Source organism: Desmodus rotundus, chromosome 9, assembly GCF_022682495.2.
Source record: "Desmodus rotundus isolate HL8 chromosome 9, HLdesRot8A.1, whole genome shotgun sequence".
NCBI lineage: Eukaryota > Metazoa > Chordata > Mammalia > Chiroptera > Phyllostomidae > Desmodus > Desmodus rotundus.
In genome coordinates this window covers 62,204,073-62,224,122 of record NC_071395.1, presented here as the reverse complement: position 1 = coordinate 62,224,122, position 20,050 = coordinate 62,204,073, and the positions used below count along the sequence as shown (strand labels likewise).

The window sequence follows — 20,050 nt, the reverse complement described above, 5'->3', positions numbered from 1 at the left end:
GCGCATTTCAATCTAGCTCGTTGTGCACAGCGTTCCGTAGAGTGGACAGCGATTACATAGCCACTGTCTTCCTGGGAGGCAGTGTGTATTTTTCCTTGTAAACGATGCTGTTTGTACAATTACACATTACTGTGGTTTAGAATCCTAGAAGTAAAAACCTGGGTCAGACTGTAGGAGCATTTAAAACTTTTATAGAGACTGCCAAATTGATTTCTAGAAGGGGGTACTGCATTAGACTCTCACTAGCAGATCCCAAGAGTACCTAGCTGTCTTTACATTTCTGCACATCTGAAGAGGGAAAAGGCATTTGGTTGTCGGTGGTCCATGTCCCTATGGAAAAGCGTCTCTCCGAGCCTTGTTGATCAAACACACTGCCTTAGGCTCTGCCTTCCTGAGCACCGGTCTGTGGAAGGCAGAGGGACAGCGCCCACTGGCGGAGCTGCGGGGCACAGTTCCTCCTGCAGCCTCAACCTCCCCGCCCTGTACCAGCTAGCCAGGATCAGTTCTTCTCTTGTTGAAGGCTTTTTCCTAAGGACCCTTTGGTCACCATTTCCCAGTTGACCCTCATATGAAATTTCTTTTCCCTGTGTACCTGCCAGCTCTGAGGGGACCACATCTTTCTGTTGCTGTCCCAGGGTAGGAACCTTGATGCTCAAAGTCACACTCCCTGCATGCTAGTGGGTGACTCGTTAGCCTTGAGAAGCCACAGTATCTCCCTCCTTGCCTCTAACCCAGTGAAATAGACTGAAATTGGGAGTTTTGCATATCCATTACTTAGGGTAAGAACAGAGGAGTAAAATTTGGTCCCCCCAAATCTGATGCACATTCTCAAGACACCGGATTTTAGATTCGTTCCAGTCAGAGAGCTGGAAAGGGAATAGGTGAGGAGGGAACTGCCATTTATTGAGGGTTTCCACTCATTCCCCTGGCAGCACCCCCAGGTAGTGGTATTATGTTCCCTGGTTTGTAGAGAGGCTGAGTCCCATGCCAGAGACCTCCCAGAGAGAAAGTGGCAGAGCCAAGACTTGGACCGAGGTTTTCCCCACGTTAGAGCCACTGCTTCTGCTCGTAGGTTGGACCCAAATGGATTCCTGAGATGCCCTGCCCAAGACCCTCCCTGCAGAGGGGAAAATGAACTAGCGCCGCTCTCTGGTGGCCCTCCTGGGCCCATTGGCTGCCTGTGAGAAGAGATCGCAGTTTCTCCTCCTTCTCTTTCCTGAATACCTGGACTCTGGCTTGGGTTGTCCAATTACTGCTATTTCCATTCACCCCTGGAGACCACCTTCCTGATTTTTAAAAAATTGTCATAATTTGCCCTGGCTGGTGTGGTTCAGTGGATTGAGTGCTGGTCTGCGAACCAAAGGATCACCAGTTTAATTCCCAGGCAGGGCACATGCGTGGGTTTCAGACGAGGTATCCGGTGGGGGGCATGTGAGAGGCAACCACACATTGATGTGTCTCTCCCTCTCTTTCTCCCTCCCTTCCTCTCTCTAGCAATAAATAAATAAAATCTTTTTAAAAATTGTCATAATCTTTATTATTGATATCAAATTATCTTCAATACAAGTTACAATCTGATTAAATTAGATGACCTTTTAAAATTTTTATTTAAAGACAAAAAATTCTCTTTACGTACAGTATCTTTTTTTCTAGAGTCTAGCAAATATAGTCCCTTTCATTATAGGATTTCTAATTAACATAATAAGCAAAAACAACCAAAAAATATAAAATAAGTCCCCCAGTCCCTCAACTATCAATATTGAATAAAGCATTAAAAAGACAGAGAAAACTTTTTTGTTTAGAAATGGAGAATGAATACTTAAGTTAGTAGCAAAAAAGAAAAATAACACAAAAATAACCCCCCAGGAAAATAACCAACAATCTCCAGGAGTAAGCTTCCCTGCCCAGGAGTGCAAGGCGGCCCGGGACCATCTCTCGGTTCCTGCGAGAGCACAGCGCAGGATCCTGCTGGGGACCGCACCAAGTAGCACCACCACGGTGGTCCTGATGCCCGCTGCGCCAGGGCTGTGCAGTTGGTTGTAGAAGACCTCTTTGATGGCTTCAGAGCACGGCTTCAGTGAGATGCCTGAGAGGATATCCTTCTGGGGGCAGATGGCAGAGATGAATTATTCACTCCCCTAGCTGTGCCATAGCAATTCAGCGTATAGTGGATGGCTTTTAGCATTTCCCGCTGGGGCTCATTCTTGGATTTCAGCTTGAAGTAGGTGTTCGTGTGAAATTCCTGGAGTTCCTTAATCACCTCATATTTGTGGGAATATCCCCAGGTGGCCGCAGCTATTTTAAGGGCAAACATCACTGAGAGGAAGACAGAGTCCCAGTGTGCACTGGGACTGGTGCATAGTCACAGCAGCCTGGCAAACCCACCCGTATCACAGGTGGGGCCGGCTCCAATCAGAGTATCAGCTCCTGTGCAGAGGCTGAAATGATCGGTCATTTTCTTGCTTAGAGATGCTCTTGCTCTGAGAGTTGAATCGGAGCCATAGTCCAATGGCAAAGACTACAGTCCTGGCAAGCCAGAAGGTAAAGTGAAAGCTGAGGAGCAGGTGTTTGATCCACTTGGTTTGTCCTCTGACCAGCGTGGCCTGGGCCACACTGGTGTGGGATGGGGGCACCACCTTCATGATTTTGAAGCGTCCGGGAGCCACCATGCTGTTATTTAGGAGATATTCTCTTTATATCGACTCATCTTTTTTACTTGGGCAAATTTACTTTTAAAGTTCTTTTATCACTATTATAAATTGAAAAGCAGTGTCACTTGGCATTAATCCAAAGTAACATAAAAATAATAAATGCTGTGAAACCAAAACAAGTTATTTTAGCTGAATCCTGTTGCCTACCCAGGGCCCTAGCCTGTGCCCCTGTTAGAATAGAGAACATTCATAGTGGTGGAACGGCCGAACCGGGGAAGAAGTGGGAGAGCCTCTGACAGCTGACCCAGTGTTACGGAGCTTCCCTGGCCCACTGGAGCCGCTGTGGACTGGTGGCCCAGGGTGCATGCTTTGGGGAGTGGTCTTGCGGCTTCTGGGCACCTGGTCCGTGCCCTTCCAGGGCACACCCCTGCCTCTAGGCCTGTGTCCTGGCCCTTGCCTTCACCATGAGGATGCCCTCCTCTACTTGTCTCGCTCAGGTAGCTCGCTATCTGCTTCTCCGTCAGCGGCGGGCTCAAATGCCACAGTCTTTCGAGGCATGTCCTCTGATCACAGAGCCACTGTCATCCTCACCCTGGGTGTCCTGTAGAGTACCCTGGGGACTTTCTCCATATTGTCATCCTGGTACAGGATGGAGTAGGTGTGTGTGTTAATCCTGGAGACTGAGCTGTGGGAAGAGGCGCTTTTGTACTTGTGCTCCCATCTCACTCAGGAGCCCCTGGGGGCTGGGGCAGATTCCCATCAGAGGTGAAGCCTCGCTGTGTGCTGTTTCCTGCACCAAGCCCCTGTCCGGCCATGTGAGATGCTCAGCGGTGTTGCTGGGGAGCTGGGTCCTCTGGCAGGCAGTCGACAGCTACCACTCCCCGCTTTAGAGCAGCACCTTGCCCTGTGAAGAGGCGGGTGTGGGGACTCTGAGTGGCAGGTGGCAAGAGCCACTGTCTGGGGTAGAAGGCACCTATGTGAGAAATGAGTAGCATGAACTGCCCGTAGAGGATCCCTGACACTGTTAAAGCCAGGTCCTCTGCAAGTGCCCCAAGGCCATGACATCCCTTGGCTTCCACCTGCTTTGGCTTTCTGGCTTGAGCTCCCCATTCACTTGGTCTTTGGGGCAGTCTGCTCATGTGGCCCCTCTGGGTTTTCGACCCCTGCTTTGCACTGTCCCTTTCTGGCTTTGCCTACTATGCACTGTGAACAGGCCTGGGTTTGTGTCCCAGCCCCTCCCCAGAGTTGGCAGGCTCTGGCTGGCTTCCGTCTGGAGGGAAGAGAGCCCGGTTCTCCCCAGGGTTCCGGGGTGGACTGTGGGGAGAGCCGCAGGGCTGCTGAGCAGGCGGTGCTCTGGTGCTGCTGCTTCTCTGAGAAAGGGGCCCCTTTTCTGATTTGCTCGGAGCTCCCTGGAGAGCTGTTGCCTTTCTTGGTTGGGCTGTGCATCCCCTCCAAGGTAGGGGCTAGGGCGCGTTCATGTTGGTATCCAGAGTGCCCAACGAGAGCTCCATGAATGCGGAATGTGGCTTAGCCGGCCTTTCAGAGTGCAGCTGTTAGACTGCAGAGCTGAATGGAGGACAGACACTGTGCGGTGCTCTGATACGAGCAGTTAATGCCTCAGGCCTCAGTTTCCTCAGTTATGACCGACTACTACATAGCCCTTAGCTCAAAGTAGATAACGCATGGAAAGCATTTGACTAAATATTTTTGTTTCTACCTCGAAAATATTTCTGAAATGAATGAATTTTTAATTTGGAAGGTATATTCTGGGAAGACTACATACTGGCTTTTTAAAATTAGCACAAAAATTTTTGTGTATTTCAATAGTCTGCCACCCCCACCTCCCTCCACCCCATGGTATAGAAAAGTTAAAAATAAACTTCAACACGTGTACTTTCTGGAAAGAACAAAAGTTTTGAAATCACTAACTTTAGTTTCACTCCCAGCTCCATTAACGTGTTTGAGCCTCAGCTTTCTCATGGTAAATGGGGATAATAGCCCTACTTTTTAAAGTGTGTTTATGAGCTAAATCATGAGACATGAAATGACATGTTTGCTGGGGCTGCTGTAACAAAAGGACCACACACTGAGTGGCTTAAACAACAGAATTCCTTTCGCACAGTTCTGGATGCTGGAAGTCCAAGATCCAGGGGTCAGCAGGTTTGGTTTCTCTTTTGGGGCCTCTCCTTGGCTTGCAGAAGGCCACCTTCATGCTGTGCCCTGACATGGTCTCACTCCATTCACACGCGTCCTGGAGTCTTTGTAATGTCCAGATGTCCTTTTATGAGGACTCCAGCCAGCTTCGATGCGGCCCACTCTAAGGGCTCATTTTAACTTCATCTCTCAAACACAGTCACATTCAACATAGGAATTTGTCAGGTTGTGGGGAGGCTGGGGCACATGTTATTTAGTTCATAACATTTATTTAGTTCATAACATTTGCAAAAGAGAGAGCTCAATGGATGGCAGCTGTGTCTTCTTTACCTTGGTGTCCTTGCATTCTTTACTGTCCCTGTGCCACATTGTGTCTGGTGCTTTCTGTGGTTATCCTGAGGGCTGGTGTGCTGCTCTTCAGTATTTTTCTAACTGCCAGACACTTTCTGTTCAAATTAGACCAATGTGGTAGGCTTGCGTTTAGAGAGCAGTACAGGCCTCCTTCAGCTCCTGCACCCACAGCGCCAGCTAAGGGTTAATAACGCATTGTTCAGCAAAACGCAGGTGAGACTTTACAAAGTGAGCAAAGGATTATTCTCTTTTTAAAATATTTTTAAAAGATTTTATTTACTTATTTTTAGAGAGGGGGAAGAGAGAGAGAGAGAGAGAAAAAAAAAACACCAATGTGTGGTTACCTCTTGCATGCCCCTTACTGGGGACCTGGCCTGCTACCTGTGCCCTGACTGGGAGTCGAACTGATGACCCTTTGCTTCACAGGCTGGCACTCAGTCCACTGAGCCACACCAGCCAGGGCCAAAGGATTATTCTTTAAATGTATAAAAGTCAAGATGGAAAGGAAACCTAACAAAGTGTGAATAAAATTTGAATTACATGAAAACATTGTGGTAAGTAAAAGAAGCCAGACACGAAAGGCCACATATTGTATGATTCCATTTAAATGAAATATCCAGCATAGGCCAACTTATGCATTGAGAAGGCAGGTCAGTGGTTGCGGAGCCTGGGATGAGGGGGATGGGAAGTGAGCACTAGTGGATCAGGGTTTGTCGTGGGGGTGATGAAATGTTCTGGAATGAGACCGTGGCAATGGTCGCCCAACTCTGTGAATATACGAAAGCCCACTGAGTTGTGCACCTCAGAATGGTGGATTCGTTTTATATGAATTGTATCTCAATAAAGTTGTTACTAAAAAGTGAATTAGGGCAGTGATAGGCTTATATAAGTGGCTTTTTTTTTCTGTTCCTCAAGTTTTCTGCAATTACTTTTTTTAGGTGGAAAAGACCCAGAGCCCTGCATTTCATGTCGATCACTTGAGATCCAGTTTTGGGTAGTACTGAATGATAGCCAGGCAAAGAAAATCTCCATGAAATATTAAGGGGTCACTTCTCCTAAAATATCAACCACTGATTTAAGATTTACAGGCCTGTAAGTAGAGAGAAAATGGGGATGTATGTGATGAGGCTTAACGATGAGTTGGGTCTGCTGTAATGCCTGTCTCAGAAGGGGTCTGTCTGCTCGCCCGTAGCCTGCCTGTGGGTGGAGCAGGACTGTCTCTGTTGTCCGGGGGAGCCCAGCTGGGTCAGGTGTTGAAACCCTTTGTTTGTGCCTGCGTGCATGTTCCCTCCAAAAACTTCTTGTTCCCACTCTGACCTGTTTCAGTGCAATGCCAAGAGATTTCTGAGCCATATATATTTTCAGTACATGTTAAAAAATTCATCAAGGAGTGTGTGTGTATGTACTGAAAGCCTGGTGGCTACCGCACTTGCAATCCGAGTGCTTCTCCCCAGTTTTTAACCGCGTTGGTCCTCTAGGCTGTCTTCTTGGCTACTGACAAAATCACCTTTGAAAGGGAAGCTAAAGACTAATGCATTACCTTTTGCCACCTTCTGCTTTAAATCCACTCTTTGGTATTTGCAAAGGTCAGATGAGCTATTTTGGTGCTCACGGCCATGATTAATGGGAAGGCCTGTGTTTCCATTGGCTGCTGAGGATGAAGGATTAGTGTGGGGTGGCGGCGGAGGAGTGCTGCATCTGCTGTAATGTCAGAAGCATGGTGTGGGGAATTGCAGGAGCAGCAGGCCCATGAAAAACGTAGGAGGAGGGGGCTCCTCTAGCGCTAGCCCTATCAACTGTTTCTCTGTTTGCAACGATCCAGAATCTCTGGGAGCATTTGTTTTCCCCCATTAAACCTTGTCGCTGGGAACTTAGTACGGAGAGCACAAGCGCCTTTTCCTGAGAAGGCTGTGGGCCCTGGGTACTACGTCTCATTACCCTGCCAGCAGAGTCCTCAGTGCCCTGCAAGACGGCATGCTTGTGTTCAGCTTTTCGCCCCTCCTCGAAAGCGACATTGGTTTTATTTGAAGTCAAATACAAGTCGTTGTGTTGGCTCCAGATGTTCGTCTTGTGACCTTTCTTTGCTTCTAAGACACCGCATCTCTGATCCCATGATCATAAATATTCTTTAGGTTTGTAGCCATGGAGGTAATGGGCACATCAAGCTGGCATTGTCATTTTCTATTTTCTGGAACCTTTGGAAGGGAAACTATTACAGCATTTTAAGGCACTAAATAAGCCCCCTGTAGCCGTGGGCCTTTCATATACCTGAAGGGCACCGCAGTGAGGCAACCTCAGCCAAGTCAGGAGCGAGCCCACTCAGCGCCCTGCTATCCTTACCCATCCGTCCAGCCATGGCGGACCCTCTCCCAGTAGCTGCTGTGTGCCAGGCACCCTGCCTGTCTGCTCAGGGTCTACGTTTTTTAAGTCACCAATAATGATAATAGACACCTTGTGTTGATCACCTGTTGTGTTGACAGGGAACGATAAGAGGTGGCCTCTCCTGCCTCAGAACCCCCGTGCTCATCAGGAAGCTGGCTCACAAATAAGCGCGGCATGCAGGTGTCCTGGTAACAGAGAGGGGTGTGTGCTGTGCTGGGGCAGAGTGAGCAGGTGACATCTGAGCTCGCCTTACAGGACTTTATCGGGAGGCAGGGGCATACCAAGAAGAGAGACCATTAGAAAAGAGGTACCCAGGTGTGTGAGGCAGCTAGACTGCAGGCTTTGGGTATCCGCGTGGGGAACTGGCAAGGGAGAAGGTGGCAGTGAGGGCTGGTTAGCGACAGTCAGCTTAAGCGTCAGGTTGAGGAGTGTAGACGTTACCTGGAGTTAATTGGGGAGCTCAGGGAGGTTTTTCATGCACAAGAGGAAGATGTGATCAGAGTTCTGTTTGGGGAAGGTCATGCTGGGGCAGGGTGAAGGGAAGGTTTGGGGAGGGAGACTGGTGGAGGCCACGCCAATGGGGGCTGCAGTGACACCCCCAAGGGGATTTGAGGAGGCGGAGCCCAGTCTGTGTAGCCTGATCCCCGCACCTGCACTCATTGCTCCTCCCCCTTCTCTCTTCCATACTCTTGCGTCTTCCCTTCCTCCATACCTTCTTCACACCCACATCCTGTTTCCCCCTTGAGGTCTTGTTTCCTCCCTGAAGCCTGTCCTAGCTGCTTCAGGCCGCAGGCACTTCCTTCCCCTGAGTCCTCCAGCAGCCTGGGCTGCCACCAGGGGACGCTCGGCACAGACTGCCTTGCTGCCCCCAGCTTAGATGAGCAGAACTTTGGGCTCTGCATTGCTGCCAATCCCCGGGCCGGGCCGAGCCAGGCCAGGCCGTGTGGTGAGGCAGGGCGGGAGGAGGGATGCCCTAATGCAGTGATTACAGTGGGTTGGAGGGGACTGAGAAGTTGGGGACAGAACACACCTCAGTTTGAGACCCACTCTGCCCTATGCATTCTCCAGGAGATAAGGTGGTATTTTTTGTTTTTGCTTTTTATTATGCAAAGTTTTAAACATAAACAAGAACAGGGAAACCAGTGTGGCGAACTTCTCTGTGCCCCTGGCTCAGCTTCAACATCTGGCCAGCCGACCTTGTTTCATCTCACTGCCCATTCCCCTCCCCCCCAGCCCTGCAATATTTTGAAGCATATTCCAAACATCAGATAATTTTATTTGTAAATATACTGAAATATATGTCTCTGAAAGATGGGGGCTTTTTATTGAGCTCTAACAGCCTAAACTAGCTGCGCCCCAGCCTTCCGTCCTGTGAAATGAGAATGATGATGCGCTCATCCCTGAGCTGCTGTGGGTAGGACTCGAGAAGGCCTTCGCCGGAACCCTAGTGGCTGCCCTTTCTTCACACGTGCAGTGCACCGAGCACGGCGACGGCCCCAAGAACCCAACCTTGGGAGCAGACAAGCCCAGGTCCCATCCTCAGGTCCAACACTCACCACCTGGGTTGTAGGGGCCCATTACTCAATCTGATGCTCAGTGGCCTCATCTTTAAAAATGGGGGCAGTAATAGCTCCCTTGTTAGGATGGTTTTAAGGTTTAAATGAGACACTGTATGTACCAGCAGTAGCTCTTATTATAAACATTCTTTAAATATTTATATTATTTCTGGTTCTCATAGCAATCCCACAGTGTTAGTTACTATCCCCATTTTAATGAAATGATGAGGGCTCAAACCCAAGATTAAGTAACTTGACGAAGGCCTTGAGGTGAATAAATTGCAGAGCCAGGGCTTTGAGCCCAGATCTGACTGCCGCCAAGGCCTCACCTTCATCATAGCCAGTTCTTTACAGAACTCGCCCTGTGGCCTTGTGAAAAAGTACACGCTGGTGTTGGGTCAGGCAGACCAAGCCAGTGTGGTCCTTAACGCTCTCTGATGTTTTAAGCAGGCCAGGTGTTGAAGAAGCTGATGATGGTGTTTCAGACTTGCCCTAGGCTCCTCTGCCCAGATCTCCTGCTTCTGTTTTTAGGGGCTTGTTAGTGATCATAAGTACCTGCAAGGAGAGAAATAAAGAAAGCAGGATGAGGAAGAAAATCCAGACTTAAAAAGTTCACATCAGCCGTTTTGTGCTTGCTTCATTTTAGTGTAAAGAGGCTGAAACTCTGAAACAAAACGAGGTTCATAGGTTACCTGTGGGTTTTTGTTTTTCAATCAGCCACGATAGTGATCGGGTGGGGCAGGGCTTATTTTGCTAGGACTAGGGAAAATTCAAAGATGATGTGGCAGAGCCGGCAATCAAACGCAGGCCTGACCAACCCCCTGCCTGGCCGGTCGTATTGTTCCACACTACCCCTTGGTACAGAGGGGTGAGAGACCCTCAGAATCCCTTTCCTGAAAGATCTGAGCTGGTTCTGGCTTAGTGGGGCTCAGCACAGCCATATATGTAGTTGGCCCTCATCTAGCTTCTCACACGCTCCATTTTCACAGTACAGTGAGCTTTTCTGTCACCCTTCTTCGTAAACAAGGAAGCCACGTCAATTGCCTGTGGCCACTGAAGGGCTGAGTGAGGATTTGAATGGCAGGTGTAGGCCAGGACCAGCCCTCTTCTCGAAGCGCCACAAGTTCCTCTGGAACGTGCTCATCAGCAGTGCCCCCTCTGTCACAGGTACCTCAGAATTGCCAGGTTGGACCAGGAATTCCAAGGGCCATAGCTCCCCAGGCCCAAGGTGCTCGGCAAGCACTGATGGGAGCAGCAACAGCAAATCTAGAGGGCTCTCTACTGAGGTGACCTTTGTCTACTGTTGACTGGAAAAATGGTCTCCTCTGTGGCTGTAGGCATATTCTGGGTGTCGTGTCTGGACAGCCATCTTCATAGTTTTCCTAAATAAAACTCTAGAACAGATTTTAGGGGGAGGTTGAGCATCCCAGTGATACAGGTCGTACAGGTCTGATTTGTAGGCTCTGTGAAAGTGTCTCCCTTTTGGGTGGGAATGCAGAACTCATCACCGACTTAGTTGCTGGGAGGATAGCCTGGCTTTCTTGGGATCCAGCCAAAAAAATAATTCATGAGACTGACCCACAAACGTAACTAAAGCTTTGGGCAGGAATCCAGAATCCTTATTATGGAAAGCAGAGTTAAAATCGTTCCCTCTGAAACCCTGTGGCTCTTGATTTGAATTAGGGAGGTCACCCCATTGACAGCTGTGGAGACCAGTCTTTAATTAGAAGAATTCACCCAGAACTTCCTTGGAATGGCACTTCTGAGGGTTTTGAATGGTATTCTTCCTTACTCCTTTCAGCCTTACCTTACTCCTATTCTTTGTTCAAAGGGCCACAGCTCATTTCTTCCCTAAGCCTTCCTTCTCCTCGCTCTCCAGTAATCCCAGGGCTCCCCTGCCCATGACTTGTCCGGGAGCCCCGCCTAAGGCAGAGGATTGCTTCTGAAATTCAGGCTTCACCTCTTCTGATAGTGAGACCTTTTGGGTAAGCTACTTTACTTTTCTGAGCCTCAGTTTGCTCAACTATACAATGTATACAGTTATTTAAAGCTACCATTTATTGAGTACCTTTGCCTCAGGCCAGGCACTATCCTGAATGCTTGCTATGTATAAGCTTATCTCCTCTTAGTAACAACCAGATGAAGCAGACTTCTTAACATCCCCATTTTGTACACGAGGAACTTGAGGTGCAGCGGCCACACTGCTGGGTAGGCACTCAATAAATGTTTATTGAGTCTGAATACCTCCCTCGCCTGTATGTCTGTTACACTTACAATCTATGCCCTGTAGTTTTTACTTTAACTTTTCTCTGAGAATATTGAGTATGTCAGTCTTTAAATCTGGACTTACTTTTTAAAATTTTGTTGGGGAAAATTTTAAACATATACAAAAACAGAGAAAATACTATAATGAACCTCCACTTACCCTTTATATATCTTCAACAGTTTCCCGCTCATGACCTGTTACATTTTGGCATGTCTACCTGTTCCCTCTCTTGTCTTATATTATTAAGTAAATTCCCCAAATCATATTATTTCAGCCATATATTTCAGTGTGTATGTCTAATAGAAAATGAACTCTTTTAAAAAAATAACTATAATATTATTGTACTTTAAAAATCATCAATAAGTCCCGAATAGTATGCATTCAGTTAGTATTTAAATTTCTAGTTGTCTCATAATGTTATATATTTTTAGAGTTTTGTTCATTTGAATAGGATCTAATAAGGTCCAACATTATAAGTCAGTTGATATTTCCCTTATGTGTCTTTCAACCTATAGGCTCCTTCTCCATATTTATTTCATTGCAGTTTATTTGCTGGAGAAATAAGGTCATTTGTCCTATACAGTTTCCCATAGTCTGGATTTTGCTGAATGTATCTCCATGACGTCATTTAACATGTTCACATGTTCCTCTGTTCTCTGTAGTTCATATAAACTGGAAGTTGGGTTTGTGGTCTGATCAAGTTCACCTTTACTTTCTGGACAAGATCACTTTAGAGGTGATATCTCTCAGAGGGACATCATGTCCAGTTGTCTTCCTCTTTGTGACATTCGCAGCAATTGGTGACCAGTGCCTGGACCCATTGATTCTTTAGGGGCTGTACAGTGGTCTCCAGGCTAGAAATCAGCCTCCGCGAGGGCCTGTTCCTCATGATGCCTGTCTCAGGACTGGGCGCGGAAAAGGCTTCGATGAGAGTTAGGACTACCTAATGAATCCTTGCTTCTCTTATCAGGGGTGTCAAACTCATTTTCACCGGAGGCCACATCAGCCTGGCAGTTGCCTTCAAAGGGCCAAATGTAATTTCAACTCCTTAGCAGTTAAGGAGTGGTTTTATTTATACAGTCCTAAAATTATTCTGGTTTAGATGTTATTGGTAACTGATTATGTTTGGATTCCTTTCTCTTTATTGCTTGTATATCAATAAAAAATCACTACCATTCTAAAATCACTACCATTTTTACTCACCCCCTCCACATATATGTTTTGTCGTTAATTTTTCTTTGTGTGTTTGTGTGTGTGTGTCTATGTGTATCCTTTGATTTACTCTTGTAATTACTTTTGCCTTTTAACCTTTGTACTAGCTTTAGTGTTGGTTGACACACTGCTTTTATTATGTGTTTGCCTTTGTCAGTGAGAATTTTTTTCTTTGTGACATTTTCTTACTCATAGTTTTGATTTTTTTCCCCTTCTTTTTAAAGAAGACTCTACCATTTCTTATAATTCTGGTTTGGTGGTGATGAACTCCTTTAGCTTTTTATTGTCTGGGAAGGTCTTTATCTCTCCTTCAATTCTAAAAGATAGTTTTATTGGGTAGATTAATCTTGGTTGTAGGTCCTTGCTTTTTATCACTTTGAATATTTCATGCCAGTCCCTTCTGGCCTGCAAAGTCTGTTGAAAAATCAGCTGACAGTCTTTTGGGAACTTCCTTGTAGGTAACTAACTGCTTTTCTTTTGCTGCTATTAAAATTCTCTCTTTGTCTTTAACCTTTGGTGTTTTAATTATAATGTGTCTTGGAGTGGTCCTCTTTTAGTTCATTTTGTTTGGGACGCTCTGCACTTCCTAGATTTGTATGTCTGTTTCCTTCACCATGCTATGGAAGTTTTCTTTCATTAGTTCTTCAAATAGGTTCTCAATCCCTTGTTCTCTTTCTTCTCCTTCTAGTACCCCTAATATGTGAATGTTGTTATGCTTGATGTTGTCCCAGACGTCCTTTAAACTATCCTCATTTTTAAAAAAATTTTTTTTTCTGCCCTGGCTGGTGTGGCTCAGTGGACTGAGTACCAGCCTGCAAACCAAAGACTCTTCAGTTCGATTCCCAGTCAGGGCACAAGCCTGGGTTGTGGGCCAGGCCCCCAGTAGGGGGTGCACAAGAGGCAACCACACATTGATGTTTCTCTCCCTCTCTTTCTCCTTCCTTTCCCCTCTCTCTAGAAAAAAAATTCTTTTTTTCTTTTTGCAGATCCGGATTGAGTATTTTCTGATACCTTGTCTTCCAAATCACCGATTTGATCCTCTATCCTCTAATTTGCTCTTGATTCCATCCAATGTATTCTTCATTCCAGTTATTGTCTTCTTCATTTCTGACAGGTTCTTTTTTATGTTTTCTGTCTCTTTGTGGAAGTCCTCACTGAGATCATCTATACTTTCCCTACGTTCATTAAGCATCTTTATAACCAGTATTTTGAACTCTGCATTTAGTAGATTACTTGTCTCTATTTTGTTTAGCTCTTTTTCTGGAGTCTTGTTCTTTTCATTTGGGACATGTTTTTAGTCCCCTCATTTTGGCTGCTTCTCTGTGTTTGTTTCTGTGTGTTAGGTAGAGCTGTTACATCTTTCGTCTTTTTATTTTTTTTAAAGTTTTATTTATTTATTTTTGGAGAGAGGGAAAGGGAGAGAGAAAGAGAAGGAGAGAAACATCAGTGTGTGGTCGCCTCTTGGTGCCCCACACTGGGGCCCTGGCCCACAACACAGGCATGTGCCCTGACTGGGAATCGATCCGGCAACCCCCCGGTTTGCAGTCCAGCACCCAATCCACTGAGCCATACCAGCCAGGGCACATCTTTCGTCTTGACAGAGTGGCCTTATACTTAAATAGGTGCCCTTTGGGGGCCCAGTGGTGCAGTCTCCCTGTTCACCTGAGCTGGGTGCTCCAGGGGTGTCCCTTGTGGGTTGTGTGTACACTCCTGTTGTACTTGAGCCTTGACCGCTGTTGGCACATCAGTGGGTGGGATTGACCCTCAGGCTGATTGGCCATGAGCACTGGTCATGACTACAGACAAGCTCTTGTGCAGGGGCAGACCCACAGAGTGGAACTGGCTTAGTGGGACTCTGTGCCTTCCACGTCCACCCTTTGGGTCTGTCATTTGTGGCACTAATTGGGTGGTGCTGTTGTATGGTCTGAATCTGAGCACAGGCATGCTGGTTTGGGCCTCCTGGGAGGGACTTTGGTGCAGGCCAAGGTAAGCCACTGCCTGTGTCCAGCCTGGGGTCCGCTGGTAGGAGCTGCAAAGTGATCTGTAGTTGGGAGGTGTCTGTGCCAAGCCTGGAGGCACCTGGGAGTGGCTATGCTGTGAACCAAAGCCAGCTAGCTGCCACCAGTGCCAGGCTTGGGGCCATTTAGCAAGAGGTACAGGGCCCACTGAGGCCCGCCACTGTATGAGGATTTTAGGAAAGTCCACAGCCTAGGCTCAAGCCAGCCACTTGGGATTAGACTCTGAAGGAAATTCAGGCCTGAATTCAGGGTGTGTGAATGTTATGGGGTGGGGACTAAGAGAATCACCAGAGTGAGGTGAGGGTGGTGTTAGCCAGGCTGATGGAGACTCAGAGTTGGTGTCGGGCTGTGTGGGGGTAGAACTCAATAAAGGAACAATGGCACCTGCCGGCACTTTAGCTCAGGAGAGAGCTGCCCCTCCAGCCATCCAATTTAGTTCTTCCACATATGTCCCTGGCACTTTTCAAGTAGCTGTCCCTTCTCTGAAGCTTAGGGCAAGTGTTTGTGAATGAGTGAGTCTATGCTAGGCCCTTTAAGAGGATGTCTGGGTCTACAGCAGCCCTCAGTCTCAGCTGAATTGAATCCCTGCTGCTTTTCACAGGGAGATGTCGTGGGGACTCCTTGGCACTGGTACTCCAGGCTGGGGAGGCCAGTGTGGAGCTGAGACCTCTTGTTCCTTAGGGGAGAGCCTCTGAAGCTGGGATATCCCTCTTGATTCTTAATTGCCAAACTGTGGGTATTGGGACCAGCCTGTTTTGGGCCTCCACCCTTCCTACCAGTCTTGATGTGGCTGCTTCTTTATATCATCAGTTATAGGAGTTCTGTTCAGCTAGTCTTTGGATGGTTGTTCTGTAATTTAGTTGGATTTTGATGTGGCGGTGTTATAGAAACGTACCATGGGGAGTGTGCCTAAGACAGTGTTACTGAAACAGGCCCCTTCCCCTGGGGTCCCTCTGTCCCAGGTTCATCTTTGCCCACTGCCAGGTGTTAGGAATTACGGCTCTCAATGCCAGAGTTTGGTGAAAAGGAATGGAATTATTTATTCAAAAGTTATACAGGTTGAGGAGAACCAAGATGGCGGCGTAGGTAGACACACTGCACCTCCTTGCACAACCAGAACTGACAGAGAATCGAACAGCAAGGGGGACCAACACCAAGGAAATAGAAAGTAAACATTCATCGAGACTGGTAGGAGGGGCGGAGATGGGCACCGGGGTGGAGAGGACTGGCGTGGCTGTGGCGGGACTGAGACTGGCGGAGTATGGGACTAATGGCGCAGGCAGTCCGAGCACTAGCAGACCGTGCGGCCCCACATTTGCACAGATAAACCGAGAGGGCCGGACTCAGAGTGGCGGAGAACGGGGCAGGCAGAGCAGCGGGTAGCACCCCGCGGCACCACATTAGCCCACAGATAAACCCGACAAATAGCAGGGAGCGAAGCAAACCGCGTAACCCAGGGCTCCAGCATGGGGGAAATAAAGCCTCAAACCTCTGATTGAAAACGCCCGTGGGGGTTGGGGCGGCAGCAGGAGAGACTCCCAGCCTCACAGGAGAGGTTGTTGGAGAGACCCACAGGGGCCTAGAGTGTGCACAGGCCCACTCACTCGGGAACCAGCACCAGAGGGGCCCAGTTTGATTGTGGGTAGCGGAGTGAAAGATTGAAAGCCGTAGGAGAGTGAGGCAGGCGCCATTGCTCCCACTTGGCCCCTCCCCCACGTACAGCGTCACAGAGTAGCGACCAGCGCAACCCCGCCCCGGTGAACACCTAAGGCTCCGCCCCTTAAAGTAACAGACACGCCAAGACAAAAAAAAAAAAAAAAAAAAAAAAAAAGGCCCAAATGACAGAACACTTCAAAGCTCCAGAAAAAAATACAACTAAGCGAGGAAGAGATAGGCAACCTATCGGATGCACAGTTCAAAGCACTGGTTATCAGAACCAAGATGGCGGCGTAGGTAGACACACTGCGCCTCCTCGCACAACCAGAATTGACAGAGAATCGAACAGCAAGGGGGACCAACACCAAGAAAATAGAAAATAACCATTCATCCAGACTGGTAGGAGGGGCGGAGACGGGCACCGGGGTGGAGAGGACTCGCGTGGCTGTGGCAGGACTGAGACTGGCGGAGTGTGGGACAAATGGCGCAGGCAGTCCGAGCACTAGCAGACCCTGCGGCCCCACATTTGCACAGATAAACCCAGAGGGCCGGACTCAGAGTGGCGGAGAGTGGGGCAGGCAGAGCAGTGGGTAGCACCCTGCGGCACCACATTCGCACAGAGATAAACCGGACAAATGGCAGGGAGCGAAGCAGACTGTGTAACCCAGTGCTCCAGCTCAGGGAAATAAAGCCTCAAACCTGATTGAAAACGCCCGTGGGGGTTGGGGTGGCAGCAGGAGAGACTCCCAGCCTCACAGGAGAGGTGGTTGGAGAGACCCACAGGGGCCTAGAGTGTGCACAGGCCCACTTACTCGGGAACCAGCACCAGAGTGGCCCAGTTTGATTGTGGGTAGCGGAGTGAAAGAGTGAAAGCCGGAGGAGAGTGTGGCGGGCGCCATTGCTCCCACTCGGCCCCTCCCCCTCGTACAGCATCACAGCGCTGCGACCAGCATTACCCCGCCCCGGTGAACACCTAAGGCTCCGCCCCTTAAAGTAACAGAAGCGCTAAGACAAACAAACAAAAAAAAATGGCCCAAATGACAGAACACTTCAAAGCTCCAGAAAAAATACAACTAAGCGACGAAGAGATAGCCAACCTATCGGATGCACAGTTCAAAGCACTGGTTATCAATATGCTCACAGACTTGGTTGAATCTATTCAAAAAACAGATGAAAAAATGAAGCCTATGCTAAGAGAAACAAAGGAAAATGTACAGGGAACCAATAGTGATGAGAAGGAAACTGGGACTCAAATCAATGGCGTGGACCAGAAGAAAGAAACAAGCATCCAACCAGAAAAGAATGAAGAAACAAGAACTTGGAAAAATGAGGAGAGGCTTAGGAACCTCCCAGACACCTTGAAACGTTCCAAAATCCGAATTATAGGGGTGCCAGAAGGAGAAGAGGAAGAACAAAAAATGGAAAACTTATTTGAACAAATAATGAAGGAGAACTTCCCTAATCTGGCAAAGGAAATAGACTTCCGGGAAGTCCAGGAAGCTCAGAGAGTCCCAAAGAAGCTGGACCCAAGGAGGAACACGCCAAGGCACATCATAATTACATTACCCAAGATTAAATGCAAGGACCTACATCCAAGATTACTGTATCCAGCAAAGCTATCACTTAGAATGGAAGGGAAGATAAAGTGCTTCTCAGATAAGGTCAAGTTAGAGAAGCTCATCATCACCAAGCCCTTATTATATGAAATGTTAAAGGGAGTTACCTAAGAAAAAGAGGATCAAAAATAGGAACAGTAAAAATGACAGCAAACTCACAGTTATTAACGGCCACACATAAAACAAAAACGAGACCAAACTAGGCAAACAACTAGAACATGAGGGTTGTCATTAAGGGAGTGGGAGGGGGAGAGAGGGGGAAAGGTACAGAGAATAAGTAGCATAGATGATAGGTGGAAAATAGACAGGGGGAAGGTAAAAATAGTGTAGGAAATGTAGAAGCCAAAGAACTTATAAGTATGACCTATGGACATGAACTATAGGGGGGGAATGTGGGAGGGAGGAGGGTGGGCAGGATGGAGTGGAGTGGGGGGGGAAATGGGACAACTGTAATAGCATAGTCAATAAATATATTAAAAAATAAAAAAAATAAAAATAAAAAAAAAAGCCAGCAAAAAAAAAAAAAAAAAAAAAGCACTGGTTATCATTATGCTCACAGACTTGGTTGAATCTGTTCGAAAAACAGATGAAAAAATGAAGCCTATGCTAAGAGAAACAAAGGAAAATGTATAGGGAACCAATAGTGATGAGAAGGAAACTGGGACTCAAATCAATGGTGTGGACCAGAAGGAAGAAACAAACATCCAACCAAAAAAGAATGAAGAAACAAAAACTTGGAAAAATGAGGAGAAGCTTAGGAACCTCCAGGACACCTTGAAATGTTCCAACATCCGAATTATAGGGGTGCCAGAAGGAGAAAAGGAAGAACAAAAAATGGAAAACTTATTTGAACAAATAATGAAGGAGAACTTCCCTAATCTGGCAAAGGAAATAGACTTCTGGGAAGTCCAGGAAGCTCAGGGAGTCCCAAAGAAGCTGGACCCAAGGGGGAACACGCCAAGGCGCATCATAATTACATTACCCAAGATTAAACACAAGGACCTACATCCAAGATTACTGTATCCAGCAAAGCTATCACTTAGAATGGAAGGGAAGATAAAGTGCTTCTCAGATAAGGTCAAGTTAGAGAAGCTCATCATCACCAAGCCCTTATTATATGAAATGTTAAAGGGAGTTACCTAAGAAAAAGAGGATCAAAAATAGGAACAGTAAAAATGACAGCAAACTCACAGTTATTAACGGCCACACATAAAACAAAAACGAGAGCAAACTAGGCAAACAACTAGAACATGAGGGTTGTCATTAAGGGAGTGGGAGGGGGAGAGGGGGGTAAAGGTACAGAGAATAAGTAGCATAGATGATAGGTGGAAAATAGACAGGGGGAGGGTAAAAATAGTGTAGGAAATGTAGAAGCCAAAGAACTTATAAGTATGACCCATGGATGTGAACTATAGGGGGGAATGTGGGAGGGAGGGGGGTTGGCAGGATGGAGTGGAGTGGGGGGGGAATGGGACAACTGTAATAGCATAATCAATAAATATATTTAAAAAATTATCATAAAAAAAGTTATACAGGTTGAGAATAATGGCAGAATGTTGCTGTTAAAAATCTCAAAGTCCCTTAAAACGCCCACAAACACACAGAGTCCTGCTCTCCCCCTCTTTGCCCAGTCAGGCCAGTCAGGGGTACCGTATCTCAGGAAAAGAAATACAAGTCCGTAGGTCGGCTATACCCCCAAGTCCCCCCAGTAATCTGTGCTTGGCTGAGGAGGTTTCCCACAGTCCCCAGCACCATCAGCTGTGTCGCTGCCGCAATCTTCAATTCTTAATCCAAAACCATGTGGCACCTTCTTGTGGCCCACCAGTGAGAGTCCTTTCACCCCTTTTCTTCCTGTGTGGTCTTGCATTATCCTTCCATCTAGTCCTGCATTGTCTCTCTGCGTTCTCTGAAAGCACTAAGAGAGAGCTCTGCATGGCTGCTACATCTTGCTTTCCCGCTTCATAAGCCGTGTGGTCAAGGGAGTCCCCTCTCTGCTACCAAAACCACATGGTTCAGCTTCAGCATGGCTGCTGCACCTGGGTTTAAATCCCAGTGTGAATCTTCCTCCGTAACCCCATTTCTGACTTCTTCCACAATTGGGTACACCTGCTAACACTCCTGTATTCTCTGCCTTTCTTGGCTGCCGTAGTTAGTCCGGGCAGGTGTGGCCTTATGGCATGGAGTGAAC

At 47.3% G+C, this 20,050-nt stretch overlaps 1 protein-coding gene and 1 pseudogene across 6 annotated transcripts in view; one reads left to right on the top strand and one right to left on the bottom strand.

The window, feature by feature from the left end:
- Window positions 1–20,050, top strand: part of TOM1L2 (target of myb1 like 2 membrane trafficking protein) — a 133,561-nt gene that overhangs the window by 25,992 nt on the left and 87,519 nt on the right. The gene's annotated exons all lie outside the window — the stretch shown is intronic.
- On the bottom strand, window positions 449–3,067 carry LOC112308855 (CD9 antigen pseudogene; annotated as a pseudogene).